The sequence below is a fragment of the Citrus clementina genome, unplaced genomic scaffold (genome assembly GCF_000493195.1).
Source record: "Citrus clementina cultivar Clemenules unplaced genomic scaffold, Citrus_clementina_v1.0 scaffold_8, whole genome shotgun sequence".
NCBI lineage: Eukaryota > Viridiplantae > Streptophyta > Magnoliopsida > Sapindales > Rutaceae > Citrus > Citrus x clementina.
The window spans coordinates 11355328-11372066 of NW_006262022.1; positions in this window are offsets into that span (position 1 = coordinate 11355328).

The window sequence follows — 16739 nt, forward strand, 5'->3', positions numbered from 1 at the left end:
GGTTATTATTATTTGTCACGATAAGCCCTTAGCACCATATTGATTAGAGCATGGTTCATGAGGTGTGGAAACCCCTCTCATGATTTAATTGGCATTAATAAGGAGTATTTAGCTCATCGTGCATGTTGATACGGATCCAGATACCCAAGTACGTCATTTCAATAGATTTATCTTCAATTTATTCTCGTCATTTCAATTCTAATTTTAGAATAATCTAAGTCACTTTCACCAAAAATCCAAACATCCATTTAGAAAAATTAATTCTACACACAATTAGAATCAACTTCCTCGTGAGATCGACACTCGTCACCATTGATCTATTCTACAATAGATTCGTGCACTTGCGAGTTCAATAAACAAGTTTTTTTAATCTTATTAATTTAATTTTTAGTGAATTTATTTCACGAATTTTTTTTAGTGTGTTTTTTATAGAAAGGTTTTAACAGTGTAATAAGGTTAGTATTGTAATTTCTCCTTCTTCTTTATCTTTATTTGTTTTGTTCCTATTTATTTTGTGTTCTTTGCATGCATGGTCGAATGTCACTATTACCTAATCTTGAGCCTATAGACCTTAAATTAGAAAAAATACTGTGCACACACAAACACGTTAAAAATAAAATGGATTTGCAGCAATAAGCACCACCACAGGAGAGGCCATTTAAGGACTACCTCAGTCATTTAGCTAATTTGAACACATCATGCATAAGATACCCAAATGTAGCTGCTAGGAGTTTTGAACTAAAACCTAGTGTGCTAAATTATCTCCCAACATTCTATGGCCTAGAAAATGAGGACCCATATAATCATTTGAATGATTTTCATGCTGTTTGTCAAACATTTAAATATGAGAATTTTTCAGATGATGATGTTAAACTTAGACTATTCCCATTTTTTTTAAAGGATAGAGCTCGTTCATGGCTTAATACATTGCTTGCTAATAGTAACAAAATTTTTAAATAAATATTTCCCAGTGCATAAAACCAATGCTATTCGTAGGGAATTTTCAAAGTTTACCCAGAGAGAAGACGAGCAGTTTTTCGAAACATGGGAGCGATTCAATGGGCTACTCTTGAAGTGTCCACATCATGGGTACGAGAAATGGCACCAATGCTAATACTTTTTGGAGGGATTATTGCCGAATGTGCAAGAATGTCTAATGGCAACAAGTGGAGGAGAGCTAATTTCAAAAAGTGCATCATAGATTTGGGAATTCTTCCAGCGACAAGAGGATAATTCCCAACAACGGAGTCGATCACTCAGGAATACTAAAAGAGTTAAAGGAGTGAATGAGGTTCACATTGGCGAGTCAACTTCGGGAATCAAAGAAGTCAAGGAGATGGTTGAAGGTCTTTCTCGACAAATAGCATCATTAACGACTGCTAAATCAATAGAGCCACATGACCATAACTCATACTCAAATCAAGCCAATGCCATAGGTGTAATGAGAAAACTATCAAATTACAACCCATACTCCAACACATATAACTCTAGATGGAGAGACCACCCTAATTTTTCATGGTCTCAAGGATTCCAACAGAATGGACCAGCAGCTCCAGCTCCACCAATGCAACCAATTCCTCAAATTCCTCAATCCTCTCAGCCCCCATTTAGACCATTCAATCAGAACCAGAACTACTCTCAACCCAGACCATGGGAGGATTCACTCCAGAATTTCAAGAATATTACTCACTCCACGATCGAGCAACAGAACCACACCATTGATGAAATATGAAATTAGATGAGAGCAGGCTTCAACTCACAAGCCCAATCAGTTTCAAGCCTCGAGAAGATGGTGGGACAACTTGCTTCTTCAGTTCAGACCTTGGCAATGACTGTTGAGAAAGGTAAATTTCCAAGTCAACCAGTGCCTAATCCTAAAGGAGTGCATGAAGTAAGTACCAGTTCACCACAGTAGTATGGAGAGGTCAAAGCAGTCATGACCTTGCGAAAAAGAAAAGAAGTCGACAACAAGTGGAGATGCCGGTGACAAAAGCAAATCAAATTGTACTTGTAAATGCTGAGGACTCATCACCGGAGGAGAAAGAAGAAACCAACCCACGATAATACGTTCCCAAAGCTCCATTTCCTTAGAGGTTAGCTAAAGGAAAGAAAGAAAAGTCCACAGGTGAGATTCTTGAAATCTTCAAACAGGTAAGTGTTAACATCCCTTTGTTTGATGCTATAAAACAAGTTCCATTTTATGCCAAGTTTCTTAAAGACCTTTGTACTAAAAAGAGAAACATTCACGTTCAAAAGAAGGCATTTTTAACAGAAAATGTTAGTTCTATACTCCAACACAAAATTCCTCTAAAATACAAAGACCCAGGCTCCCCCACTATCTCATGTAGTATAGGGAACCACACATTTGAGAATGCTTTATTGGATTTAGGAGCAAGTGTAAATCTATTACCTTACTCAGTTTTCGTGAAACTTAGACTGGGAGAATTACACCCAACTCCAGTGGTGTTACAGCTTGCAGATCGGTCCACGAAAATACCTCGTGGTATTGTAGAGGACGTGCTTATCCAGGTAGACAAATTTTATTTTCCTGTTGATTTCATTGTAATTGACACTCAACCAATACAGGATTCAAGGAAGCATATTCCCATTATTCTAGGCCGACCTTTCTTGGCAACTGCGGATGCTCACATTTAATGCAGGACTGGAAATATACAGTTGTCCTTCGGCATCATGACTATGGAGCTGAACATTTTCAACATTGCCAAACAACCTCACAATGCAGATGATGAAATTGTTGATGTGGATTTAATTGAAGCATTAGTTGACGACACTTTTCTTTCAAACCTTAATGATGACCCTTTACAAACATGCTTAACTCACTTTGATTTGGATTTTGATATTGACAGATCAATCGATGAGGTCAACGCCCTACTTGACTCAGCACCATCCATGGACACTAATAAATGGAAGTCAAGAGTTGAACAACTAGCACCATCAGAGAAGAAACTCATCCCATCATCAGAATCACCACCGAAACTCGAGCTCAAACCATTACCCAACACATTGGAATATGCGTTTTTGGGAGAAGAAAGTACTCTGCCGGTAATCATCTCATTATCCCTATATGAAGAACAAAAAGGTAAGTTGTTGGATGTTTTAAAAGAGCGCAAAGAAGCATTAGGATGGACCATAGCAGACATAAAAGGTATAAACCCAGTGGACTGCATGCATTACATTCACCTTGATGAAAATGCTATAACTATTAGGGAAATGCAACGTCGGTTAAATCCTAACATGAAAGAAGTTATTAGAACTGAAGTCCTTAAGCTATTAGATGCAGGTATCATTTACCCCATTTATGATAGTTCATGGGTCAGTCCTGTACAAGTTGTCTCCAAAAAGTCAGGAATCACAGTAGTTACTAATAATGATAATGAATTGATACCTACTAAAGTAACTACAGGATGGCGTGTATGCATTGATTATAGAAAGTTGAATTCTTTCACACATAAAGACCATTTTCCTTTACCATTTATCGATCAAATGCTTGATAGATTAGCGGGCCATGAATTTTATTGCTTTCTAGATGGCTACTCAGGATACAATCAGATCCCCATAGTACCAAAAGATCAGGAGAAAACTACTTTCCTTGCCCCTTTGGCACATTTACATATAGAAGGATGCCATTTGGATTATGTAATGCACCTGCTACATTTCAACGATGCATGTTAAGTATTTTTTCTAATATGATTAAACGATTCCTTGAAGTTTTTATGGATGACTTTTCTATTTTTGGTGACTCATTTGATCAATGTTTACATCATTTAACACTAGTTCTGCAGAGATGTATCGAGAAGAACTTAGTCTTAAATTGGGAGAAGTGTCATTTTATGGTAAAACAAGGTATTGTTCTCGGTCACATCATTTCGAGCAAATGTATTAAGGTTGACAAAGCAAAGGTGGATCTCATTTCTAATCTTCCTCCACCTAAAATAGTCAGAGAAGTAAGATCTTTCCTTAGGCATGCCGGTTTTTATAGACGTTTCATTAAAGATTTTAGTAAAGTTTCTAGACCCTTATACAATTTACTTGCTAAGGATATACCTTTTGTCTTTGATGATTCATGTCTTGTGGCATTTGAAAAATTAAAGCAGTTGTTGACATCATCACCCATCATTCAGCCCCCAAATTGGAGCATCCATTCGAGCTCATGTGTGATGCATCTGATTATGCAGTAGGAGCAGTATTAGGACAAAGAGTTGATCGAATTCCCCATGTTATTTACTATGTTGGTATGACATTGAATGATGCATAGTTGAACTATTCAACTACTGAAAAAGAAATGCTAGTAGTAGTGTTTGCATTAGAAAAATTTCAATCTTATCTCATTGATTGTAAAATAATTGTATTCACAGATCATGCTACTCTTAAATATCTTCTCACAAAGAAATATGCAAAAGCTAGACTAATTCGTTGGGTGTTACTTTTGCAGGAATTCGACTTGGAATTTAAAGATAAGAAAGGCACAAAAAATGTTGTGGCAAACCATCTCTCTCGTCTCCATTTTGACACAATTATAGAGCCATTAAAATTGAATGAGTCATTTCCAGATGAACAATTAATGACTGTGGAAGTATTACATTGATATGCTGATATCGTTAATTATCTTGTTACAGGTCAACTTCCAGAGCATTGGACCAAGCAAGACAAGGCTAAATTTTTTACAGAAATAAAGAATTTCTTTTGGGATGACCCTTATTTGTGCAGATCAAATTGTTAGAAGATGTGTTCCCAGAAAATAAAATTCAGAATATTCTTTCATTCTGCTATGAACAAGCTTGTGGAGGTCATTTTAGTGATAAAAAAACAGCAACTAAAGTTTTACAATGTGGTTTTTATTGGCCAACTATATTTTAAGATGCTTACACTTTCTGTTCTTCATATGATAGGTGTCAACGAATGGGGAGCATTATACGAAGGAATATGATCCCACTAAATCCAATTTTAGTGGTTGAGATTTTTGATGTATGGGGTATCGACTTCATGGGACCATTTTCCCCTTCTTTTGGCCATCAATACATATTGGTTGTTGTTGATTACGTATCAAAATGGGTAGAAGCAATTCCATGCAGAACCAATAATCACAAGGTGGTGATAGTATTTTTGAAAAGCAACATTGTTTCGCGCTTTGGATTCCCTCGAACAATAATCAGTGATGGTAGTGCCCACTTTTGTAACAAAGCATTCAAAGCTCTTTTGACAAAGTATTCCATCACTCACAAAGTGGCGACCCTATATTATCCACAAACCAGTGGCCAAGTTGAGATCTCCAATCGAGAAATAAAGCACATATTAGAAAAGACGGTGAAGCCAGACAGAAAAGATTGGTCATTAAGACTTAATGATGCATTATGGGCATATAGAACGACTTTCAAGATCCCGATTGGGATGTCACCCTACAGGCTAGTGTATGTAAAAGCTTGCCACCTATCTGTAGAACTCGAGCATCGTGCATATTAGGCCATCAAGAAATTCAACTTTGACATGCAGTAGGCCAGCTTAGAAAGAATATTACAGCTGGCAGAACTTGAAGAAATTCGCAATGATGCATACAAAAATGCTAAGATTCACAAGCAATTAATGAAAGTCTTTCACGACAAGCAAATTATGAGAAAATCTTTCACTCCAGGTCAAAAAGTACTTTTATTCAACTCTCGCTTGCACCTAATCCCAGGTAAGTTACGCTCTCGATGGTCTGGCCCCTTTATTGTTCATACTGTTTTTCCACATGGGGAAATTGAAATTAAGGACCCAAAGAACGGTGTCACGTTTAAAGTTAACAGTCAAAGACTAAAGCCATATCTAGAGTACCAACCATATGGAGAGGACACCGATATAAATTTGAGTGACCCACCAGATTTGAATTGAGTTTTTTTTTTCTTTCTTTTTATTATTCTTTTGCTAATTGAAATTATTTTTGCATAAGTGTGTTTGTTTAACCATTAAGTTTTCTCTTATCATTGTTAATCATGAGTACCATAGCCAAACAGTTCCTCCTGAACATTCTTAAACCACTTCAACGTGTAAAATCTCATCTCAAAAGGCAGATTCGATTTTGTAAAACACATCGTATTTGGGCATTGCAACCACCAGAGTTAGCATCCTATGTTGAGGATTTAAAAAGCCAACTCAGAGACATTAAGAGAAGTGTCTACAACATCCAGTTGGAGCTTGAGGTAAATTTAATAAGAGGACGATTTTAATTTTCTTTGTGTGTTTTAATTTGTTTTTCTATTTGTGTGCTTTAGTTTGTTACCCCGGTGAACTGACGGATAATGGTACTCCGTGACAATCAAGTCGGTTACTTCAGTTTCCCATAATAACTTATATTTTGAGGCGAAGGTATGGACAGAAACGAGATTCTAGCAAAGCTTCGCAATCGATTCCCTTCACTTCCTCAGAATGCCCTCCTTACAATCTATAAAGCTCGGTCTGAATGCATGTGTTGGTTATTTTTTATAAGCAATTACTACCAATGCCAATGTGCAAGTATACACAACAAGTAATAAAGTGATAATTATTCAAGATCGTCTCCATAGGGATTGATGTTACTCGAAATACTAAAGCAATCACAATAGTGCAAATCAACTTAAGACCGAAACAATCAATTGTCAAGTAATACCTATCGTAATTAATGATTGTGAGAGATTTAAATAAAACAATACTGTAATGAAATAAACTAGGTTAAATGTGTCTAAGATTCAATTGAGATTATAGTAGTTGAATGATCAAACTCTCTTTATAGGGTGACTGTTGTTTATCAAGTTAGCACCAGTTGTTACAACAACTATTGCAACACTAGGCAAAATAAATCAGCATCCTCAACTATCGTATATTGGAAGTCTTATACCTTTAAATCTATTAACAATGACCAGTTGCTAATATATTTATGGTACGGCATTATAACCTTTAATCTCTCCACCCTACAAGGTGAACACCTATGTCTAGTGTGTCACAAATCTTAACTTCAAGTATTGCCCTTATGGGATTCAAGATAACTTAATCCAGGAAACTCGACTTAAGATCAAGTAGTACTCTAATAATATCCGCTAAGACATGCCCTTTTGCTGCTCTATCTTAACTGAAGCTATTAAATGGGTGGTCAACTGAAATAACAGTTATATTCATAAAAACTAGTAGAATAAAATGCTACAGCAAGGCTATAACAACATATAAGAATAGTCAAAACCCATTGGATTATTTGTCACTCAACTACAAGTAAATTTAGTTCATATTATGAATGAGAAAAATAAACATAAATATATGAATCACGGGATACATCAAAACAATTAAAGGAAGAAGAGAAATATAAGTTGAGCACGGTGAAAGACAAATCCAAATAAGTCTGCACGATTCTTCAATGTTGCCGAAACAGCACTCTCCAATTCTGATCTTCTTCTTTTTTCCTTGGAATTATTATGATGATAATTCCTTGCCGCCCTTCTATATGGTGCACGCCTCCCTTTTATATTGCAGGGTAAATGAAAGTCCATAAGCGTGCATGCGTTAAATTAGGAAACATGCAAATTACACTTCTGTGGCTGACCTGCGCCTAAGTTCTCTCCCCGCATTGTTCCCAGATTGCTACAGCACTGGTTGCTCTAACATCCGCAACAACACTGCATTATTCCCGATTGTGCTTTACTTCTTTTGTGGCCATCTTCTTTCCTCCTCTTGCTCTTCTAATGTCTCAACATCCCCTCATGAATTTAGACTTTCTGAAAACCTACGATTATGCACCTGTTTTTAGCACAAATGACTTTGATTCAAGCAAAACTTATTAAGACTCAACTAAAATGAATGTTTATTCAAAATGTAACCAAAATGTAATAAAAACACCTTATTTGTTCTCTAAGTGATCTTGATTCAAGTCTAGAATTGCTCATGAGGAATAACATACCTGCTGACATCCGTTGGTTAATCAAGGCTAAAGTACGATTGGCAGGTGAGTTACCTCCAAAATTTATTCCATACATGTCTGGTTGTGGTAAACAAAATTATGCAAAAAAACGAAGAGCTCGAAGAATTTTTGTTGCTTGTCATAAGTGTGCCAAAATGAGATGCGATAAAAAACCATGTTCTTTAGGAATGGTGTCTGATAACAGGGAAGATAAGATTTAATTCATTAGGGATGGCTTGAATGAGGAGTCATTGGATGATATCCTTTTGTCTCTTGAAACGCATCCAAGTGGATATGTGCAAGGAGCGATTCTCCAGTTATAGCCATTATTCCAGAAAGAGCATGCACGATATAGTTTCGGAAATTTGACTATAAACGACCATGTTTGTCAGTTTATAAGAAAACTGGACGGGAAGCTTATCCTCGACCCATAGAGGGCGTTCAAGCTGTTTCTGGACATAAAACCAGAGGAAGATGTGAACCACAGTCGCAACTTCCTATAAATATCCTTTTACTTCACTGTTATTTTATTTCACTGTTGTTTTATCATTTGCATTATTGTCTTTAATAATTTTATTTTGTCATTGTTTCTTTTTCTTTTTACTGTTTCCTTTTTGACTCGCGAGCCATGTGCTTTATGCGTTATTTGACACTGACATGCTACCTCATACACAGCTATGACCGACTGTCACCAAGATTATTAAATATAATTTTTTGTCAAGCACTCACAATTTGTTTTTGAGAAGTATCCCAATGGCAGCTACTCCCAATAGACAATTCAAGAACATTTGTGTGCTTTCCGGATTTAACTATGGTAAACATAAAGAGTTCGTTGAGGCAGCCATAAATCTTGGTCGAAGCATAGCAGAGAGAAAATTACACTTGGTGTATGGAGGAAGTAACCGAGGGTTATCAAAATTGGTCTCAGAAGCTACTTTTGTTAGAGGAAGTCAAGTGTTAGGCATCATCCCAAGAGCCCTAAAAACTTTGAGCAGTTTGTCTAACTCACCGACTGGAGAAGAGTTAGTTGTCTCAGGTATGCAAGAAATAATAACGGAAATGCTTAATAATGCTGATGCTTTTATTTTCCTTCCAGGAGATCTTGAAACACTAGAGGCACTTATCACACTAGCATCTTGGGCCCATCTGCACATTCACCAGAAACCCATCGGTTTGTTAAATGTCAATAACTTTTATGATGGCTTTATCGCATTTCTTAACCATGCAATAAAAAACTATTTCATTCCTCCCACAGCAAAAAAAGCTTTTTATTTGTGCTCACACTGCTAATTAGCTACTTGATCTGTTACAAGCTTATAAACCGGAGCCAGACCCCTAGACCTTTGTGTTGGAGTGTCCAAATAATGACGGTAACAATAGTCGCAGCAAGAAGTACAAATTAGATTTAACTCTCCGCTTGTAAATATTTTCTTCTGTGTTGCACCACCTAGGTAATGTCTTCTAAACTATACTTCTTTCCTTTAAAACATTGAGGACAATGTTTCATTCTGGTTGGGGGGAGGGAATAGTCGATAATTGTAGAATCTTGGTTAAGTTTTTACTAATTTTTTGTTGTAGAAACTAACTGTTGCTAACTTTTTTTGTTGAAGATGGCTGAATATGGAGTGTAGTTACTCTAGAAACGCATCTTCTTTGTTAAAAAAAAAATTCAGATATTTTCTTTTTCTTTATTAATTTTTTTTACAATCATTTTTCTTCTTCTTTCTAATTTCTCCTTTATAAATATACACTTTCAAATATTTTTGAGTCAAAGATGGCTGAATATGGAGCGTAGTGCCTCTAGAAATGCATCTTCTTAGTTAAAAAAAAACTATTTTTTTTCTATCATTTTAAGTGTAACTTTTCTAATTAGTTTTTCTGCATCATTTTTCACATTTCTGCATGCATATTTTCCTTTCATATTTAGAATAGGTTGGGGGGTAGAATGTTGTTTGAAAGAAAAAAAAATTGTGTGATTTGTTTTAACATTGGATGATATGATAAATTTCAAAATTTAGTATTTGTATTATCTTTGGTCTTAAGTGATATTACGCCATGTTTGCTACCCTACATGTTGATGTCGGAGACAAATACGAGTTGCTTGAAGGAATGAACATGTCATAATAAGTACCAAGTGAGTTTTTGAGCCTATCATTTTTCTTGGAGAGTAACCCTTTTGCCCATTCTTCATACAGCTTAGCAGTTTATTATCTTATACACGATCTCTAGATTTCTTTTGAGTTAACCCTCTAAAAAAAGGTTGTAAAAAAAAAGAAGAAAAAAATGTGTGTTGCTACATCTGGAGACCCATCTAACTAGTAGATATGGAAGATTATTTAGAGCCCTAAAAGACGATGGAAAGGCCATCTTTGATCAGTTTGAGCCTTTCTAGCCATCCCTTTTGTGAAATATCCATAGTTAACCCTTTTGAGCCTTAAAAAAAAAACATTGTCTTTGTCAAACTTATCATCTTGACCCACTCCGATTTGGAGTATTAACCGATATCTTACAAGTTCCATCACCTATTTATGTTTGAGAAAAATGTAAATAATTATTTTGTTCAGTGAAGTTGTGCCAAACAAAAGCAAAAAAAAAATGTTAAAAAAAACAATAATAGATGAAATCCACTTTGCAACTTCCAAAAAAAAAATCTCTACATTTTTTCTCAAACATACACTTTGTTTTCCTTATTTCCCCTCCTTTGTTAGCCATGTCCCTAACCTATGTTACGTCCTAATAAAAGTCCTTCTTGATTTTAGGGAACTATAGTCTGAAGTAGAAACTAGTTATATGGGCTAAAACGATGTAGTGGTGCATAAAAAATAAATAAATAAATTGGGTTAACTAGTATTTTTATTTGACTTGATATCGTATTATTTCTAAGTTGAGGGCATATTTCTTTCATCTTGGTGAGAGCATGTGATATCACTTCTTTATTATTTTCTCTCAATTACCATTCATTGGAGTGACTATTTTTATTGGGTTTATTTTCTTTGTGAGAGTGTCACTATTTCCAGTGAGATTTTGGGGTTTAACATATCATTTTTTAAAGTAGCTATAACAAACTCTACTGGGCTGATTCATGTGGATGGTTGATGTGGGTGTAATGTTTCTTTAGACTAGAGATAATGCTTATACTTTTATTTGATTTGAATAAACATAATTGTTAAAAAAAAAATCATTTTGGATTTGAATTTTGTTTTCACTTTATTTGCTAGGTACTAGCAATAAGCTGGTTGGGGGGTGTGTTGAGTGTTAGAAAATGTATGTTTATAAAGGAGAAAATCATCAGTTTACACTTCAAGTTTTACTAACACCCTTACTTTTATATATTTAAGTTTCTTGTCATTTAATTATGTGTGTTGTATTATAATTAAGTATTTTATGTATTTTGGGGGCATCATAGTCATTTCACAATGAACGAGAGATCAGACGGCAAAACGGACATCACTTTTGAACTCAGGATGGTCGAAAACCTTAGGAGGAGCATAAAAGGAAAAATGGCACTGTTCACATGTACGGTACTGTCTATGTTACTGTTCACGACACTATTCACATAGACGGATCGATGACGTGGCATTGACTGATGAGGTGTCACAATCTTGTTGAATTAAAATTCTTATGCATTGTTGATTGGTGACGTGGTAGCATGTTAATGGACCAAAAATTGCGCGTACGGTACATGCATATACACAGGATTATTTTAAAGCAAATCGCGTTACTGTTCAAGCCGGATCAAACTGTGCACTGTTCAAACTGTATGGTCAAACCATGTACTGTTGACTGATGACGTGGCGCAAACCTGAGCGTCCAAACTGTTTTTAATCCGTTGGCCATGATTTACTTAATGTATCTATAAAAAGGGGGCCTCCCCCCCTAATTTGGCATCTTTGAATCCATTTTTGGGCTCTATTTTCTGTAATTCCTTCTCCATCTTGTATTTTCTACGTATTTTAATAAATTTTTATTTTGCCCCTAGTTCAATTATGAGTAGCTAATTTTCTTTCAACCTTGGGTTGAAAGTGAAGTCTCAACATGTGTCATGGAATTTATTTGGTAAATTTATTTTCTTTTCCCCTCTAATTTTTGTGGATGACTTGACTTTTCGTCGACAAATAATAAAATCTTATCTAGATACCACCCTGGTTTCATCGGCTCCCTAGTACAAGGTTATTATTATTTGGCGCGATAAGCCCTTAGCACCATATTGATTAGAGCGTGGTTCATGAGGTGTGGAAACCTCTCTCATGATTTAATTGGCATTAATAAGGAATATTTAGCCCATGGTGCATGTTGATACGGATCCAGATACCCAAGTACGCCATTTCAATATATTTATCTTCAATTTATTCTCGTCATTTCAATTCCAATTTTAGAATAATCTAAGTCACTTTCACCACAAATCCAAACATCCATTTAGAAAAATTAATTCTACGCACAATTAGAATCAACCTGCTCGTGGGATCGACACTCGTCACCATTGATCTATTCTACAATAGATTCGTGCACTTGCGAGTTCAATAAAATTTGCACAACAGCGGTGGTGGTGGTGGTGCTAGTAGTAGTATAATGTCAATTGATCTTTTTTCATCTTTCAAAATGATGAAGCAAAGTTCAAATGATGACATTAGTTCGAAAAATGATGTTGAAAAGTACTTGACGAATGCTAATAAGAGTACTAGTAATGCCCATTTTGATATTTGGACTTGGTGGAAGTTGAATGGGCATAGGTATCCGATTTTGTCTCAGATTGCTAAGGATGTTTTGGCAATTCTAGTGTCTACTGTAGCTTAGGAATCGGCATTTAGCACAGGAGGGCGTGTTCTTGATCCTTTTAGAAGTTTGTTGACTCATAAAACTGTTGAGTCATTGATTTGCACTCAAAATTGGTTTCACTCAACTCTATTAGGAGAATGAATAATACAACCCACTCCTGAGGAAACTGAATTCTATGAAGTTATTAAAGCAGGTGATATGTTACTGTTGAGTGTTAGAAAATGTATATTTATAAAGGAGAAAATCGTCATTTTACACTTCAAGTTCCACTAACATTCCTACTTTTATGTATTTAAGTCTCTTGTCATTTAATTATGTGTGCTTTATTTTAATTAAGTATTTTATATATTTTAGGGGCATTATGGTCATTTCACAATGAACGAGAGATCAGACGGCAAAACGGACATCACTTTTGAACTCAAGACAGTCGAAAACCTTAGGAAGAGAATAAAAGGAAAAATGTCATTGTTCACATCATATCAGTGGACCAAAAATCACGCGTACGGTACATGTATATACACAGGATTATTTTTAACCAAACCGCGTCACTGTTCAAACCAGTTGACTGTTCAAACTGCGTGGTCAAACCGTGTCACTGTTCAAACCGTGTGGTAAAAGTGTGTACTGTTGACTGATGACGTGACGCAATCTTCAGCGTCCAAACTGTTTTTAATTCGATTGCCATGATTTACTCAATGTATCTATAAAAAAGGGAGCTCTCCCCCCTAATTTGGCATCTCTGAATCCATTTTTGGGCTCCATTTTCTGTAATTCCTTCTCCATCTTGTATTTTCTACGTATTTTAATAAATTCTCATTTTGCCCCTAGTTCAATTATGAGTAGCTAATTTTCTTTCAAGTTTGGGTTGAAGGTGAAGTCTCAACATGTGTCATGGGCTTTATTTGGTAATTTATTTTCTCTTCCCTTCTAATTTTTGTGGATGTTTTGACTTTTCGTCGACAAATAATAATAATCTTGTCTAGATACCGCCTTGGTTTCACCGGCTCCCTAGTACAAGGTTATTATTATTTGGCACGATAAACCTTTAGCACCATATTGATTAGAGCATGGTTCATGAAGTGTGGGATCCCCCCTCATGATTTAATTGGCATTAATAAGAAATATTTAGCCCATGGTGCATGTTGAGACGGATCCAGATACCCAAGTACATCATTTCAATAGATTTTTCTTCAATTTATTCTCGCCATTTCAATTTCAAATTTAGGATAATCTAAGTCACTTTCACCACAAATCCAACCACCCTCATACAAAATTAATTCTACATATAATTAAAATCCACCTCCTCATGGGATCGACACTCGTCACCATTAATCTATTCTACAATAGATTCGTGCACTTGCGAGTTCAATAAAATTTGCACAACAGTTACTACTATATTTTGATATGTTGTTTTGGTTATTTCACTCTTAACTAATCATTCTAATATTTTTGTTTAATTTGTTAATGTAGAATTTGGTAGGCCAATAGTAGCTCAACAAGAACAAGCAGTTGAGGAGTAATTGGGATTTGAGAGTTGATTGATGTTTATTGCTTTTGTAGTTTTGTTTAAGTTTAAAAGACTTTTTGCTTATTTATTTTGATTGAACTTGTTATTTGAACATGTTATGTGTTCTTAAACATACTTTGAGGCATATTTTGATTTTGTGTTTGTTAACTTTTTATGTTTGTGGTAGATTTATTAATTTAAAGTTTTAAATCTAAAAAAGCCCAAAATAGGTCCAATAGGCCCATAATCGAAATAATCAAACTGAATCGAATCGAATTATTTCAATTAATCGAGTATTTGATTATTTCGGTAATTTGATTAATCGCGATTATGATTTTAAAATAATCGTAATCGAAAGATTATAAAAAATTTAGTAAAAAACCAAACCGAACTGCACCCATCCCTAATAATGAGAATTTACAAAAGTGAGAAAAACTCACAAAACTCACAACCCCAATACACCCCCAAATGGAACCTCACTAGAATACTCAAGTGGAAGCTCTCTCAAAGAGCTCACTTGCAATTGCTCTCTACTTCTCTTAAATTGGGATGCATTCAAATGAACAAATGACTTGGTATTTATAGCCAAAGATCATGCGTGCATTTAATCTTTTGTTCCCAAAAGTCTTTAAAAAATGGCAACCAAAATTAACAATTTTAAAAAAATGGATTGGCTTCTAGAAAACCATCACATTTTTCTCCATGCAACTTTAAAAAAAATCGTGCCACCAACTTTGCCTTTTGAAATTGGCAAACCATTATTTGACCTTTCAACAACAACAAGGATAAAACTAAAATCTGATATGATACTTTCATATTATTCTCATTGTAGTTAGCCTTGTAATTATATTGTAGCTAATCTTTATCATATGTATTCTTTAGCTTGTATATAAGTGAAGTGTATATGATAGATCCTCATCAAACTAAGGCTTACAAAATTTGCCTTTTAAAGCTTTACTGTTTTACCTTTGAGTACCTTGCTTGGTATGTGCGTTTCAGTTATTAGTGTTATAGAAAATGCTAGCCTTGTTACACATAGTAGAGGTTTGTCAACGAGCTTTACATAATTCATATTATAATTATTTTTATACAGCATGCTTTTAGGTTTATTAAGTTATGATTTAATTATTTTACAGCTCCTAACTTACGTTTTTCTTGCAATTATATATTTACGTATATGTGTATGTAGAATATTTTGTAATATGAACTCCACTCATTGAGTGATTGCACATCCCTATTTTTTTTTAATATTTTCCCTTTGCACACCCCTTTTTTTAATATTTTCCCGCAGGTGGATCCGGGTTCAAGTAAATTGGTGCTGGTTATTTCGTAAGGTCGAGTGCAAAGGTTTTCATTAATTGATTTCCATTAAACGATTCATTTATGCTTTTGGGACGTCTAATTTGTTAAGTCCTATGTAGTAGTTTCCCAGAAATGTGATAAGTGGAATTTAGATAACTTGTTCGAATTGTTATAATTTTCCCTTAAATAAAGTGTTGAGGCACTATTCAGCAAGATTAGAGTACAGGACCTTCCTAGAGTTTTTGGGTCGGAAAAGCAACTGCTTGCCTAAGTCTCTCTCTCTCTCTCTCTCTCTCTCTCTATATATATATGCATATACAATGGTGTCTATAATTTCTAAATATTTGTAGATTTTCACAATTCAACGGGCAAGTCTTATGACAAAAGAGCTATTTTAATTACGTTGCCCATTGCCATATACTTTGAACTTTTGTAGTTAATTCCTTCATCATTAATCCTAAACACAGAAAATGTTTTATATAAATTTGGGAATAGGTTTGAAATTAGTTAATCTTGGTTTTAGTACCAATTACTGTATAATTTTTAATAGATTAACACGGTCAATTAAAATAAGAACAAATAACTTTAATTAATTAAAGCATGGCGGTGCGAGTTTTTGTGAATAAATGTATGGTCTTGTTGCATTTTTTTAAAATATATTTTCTATATAATGAACATATTTCGTGTAGATAGATCTGCTAACCTGAAAAATTTCACGATGAAATACTTTGTCCCTGTTGTGCAGTGGCAGAATCAAGTAGAAAAGGCGGTTTTTTTTTTCTTTCATTGCTGTTTTTGAGATTGTTCTTCATGGTTAATATTTTTTTTCTTTTTCTTTTCCTTGATTTCTTTGAATAAAATAGCTATTTACATGTCGGATCTTCATGTTTGTTCGTCATCTCAGCTCTAATCATGACCAAATTAAAGTTCTTTATTGGTTCAGTAGTTAAAATTATCTAAAACTAGTGTCTGGATGATTAGGTAGTGGAGATATATTGCACTCCATAATGAGGCTATGAGAATTTTAATGGCATTTTTAATTGGTTATTTGCTTATATGCTGATGATTGTGAATCTGGTGGAGTTGGCTAATTTTTAGGATGTTTCTCTATGTTTCTAAAGTAATGTTCACTTTGTTTTAGCTTTTTGTAATTTCTAAATAATGTTTGAGTGATTGGGGTCAAAATATTGTTTTGGTTTGAAGTTTGTAGTATATACTAACTTGTTAGCATTT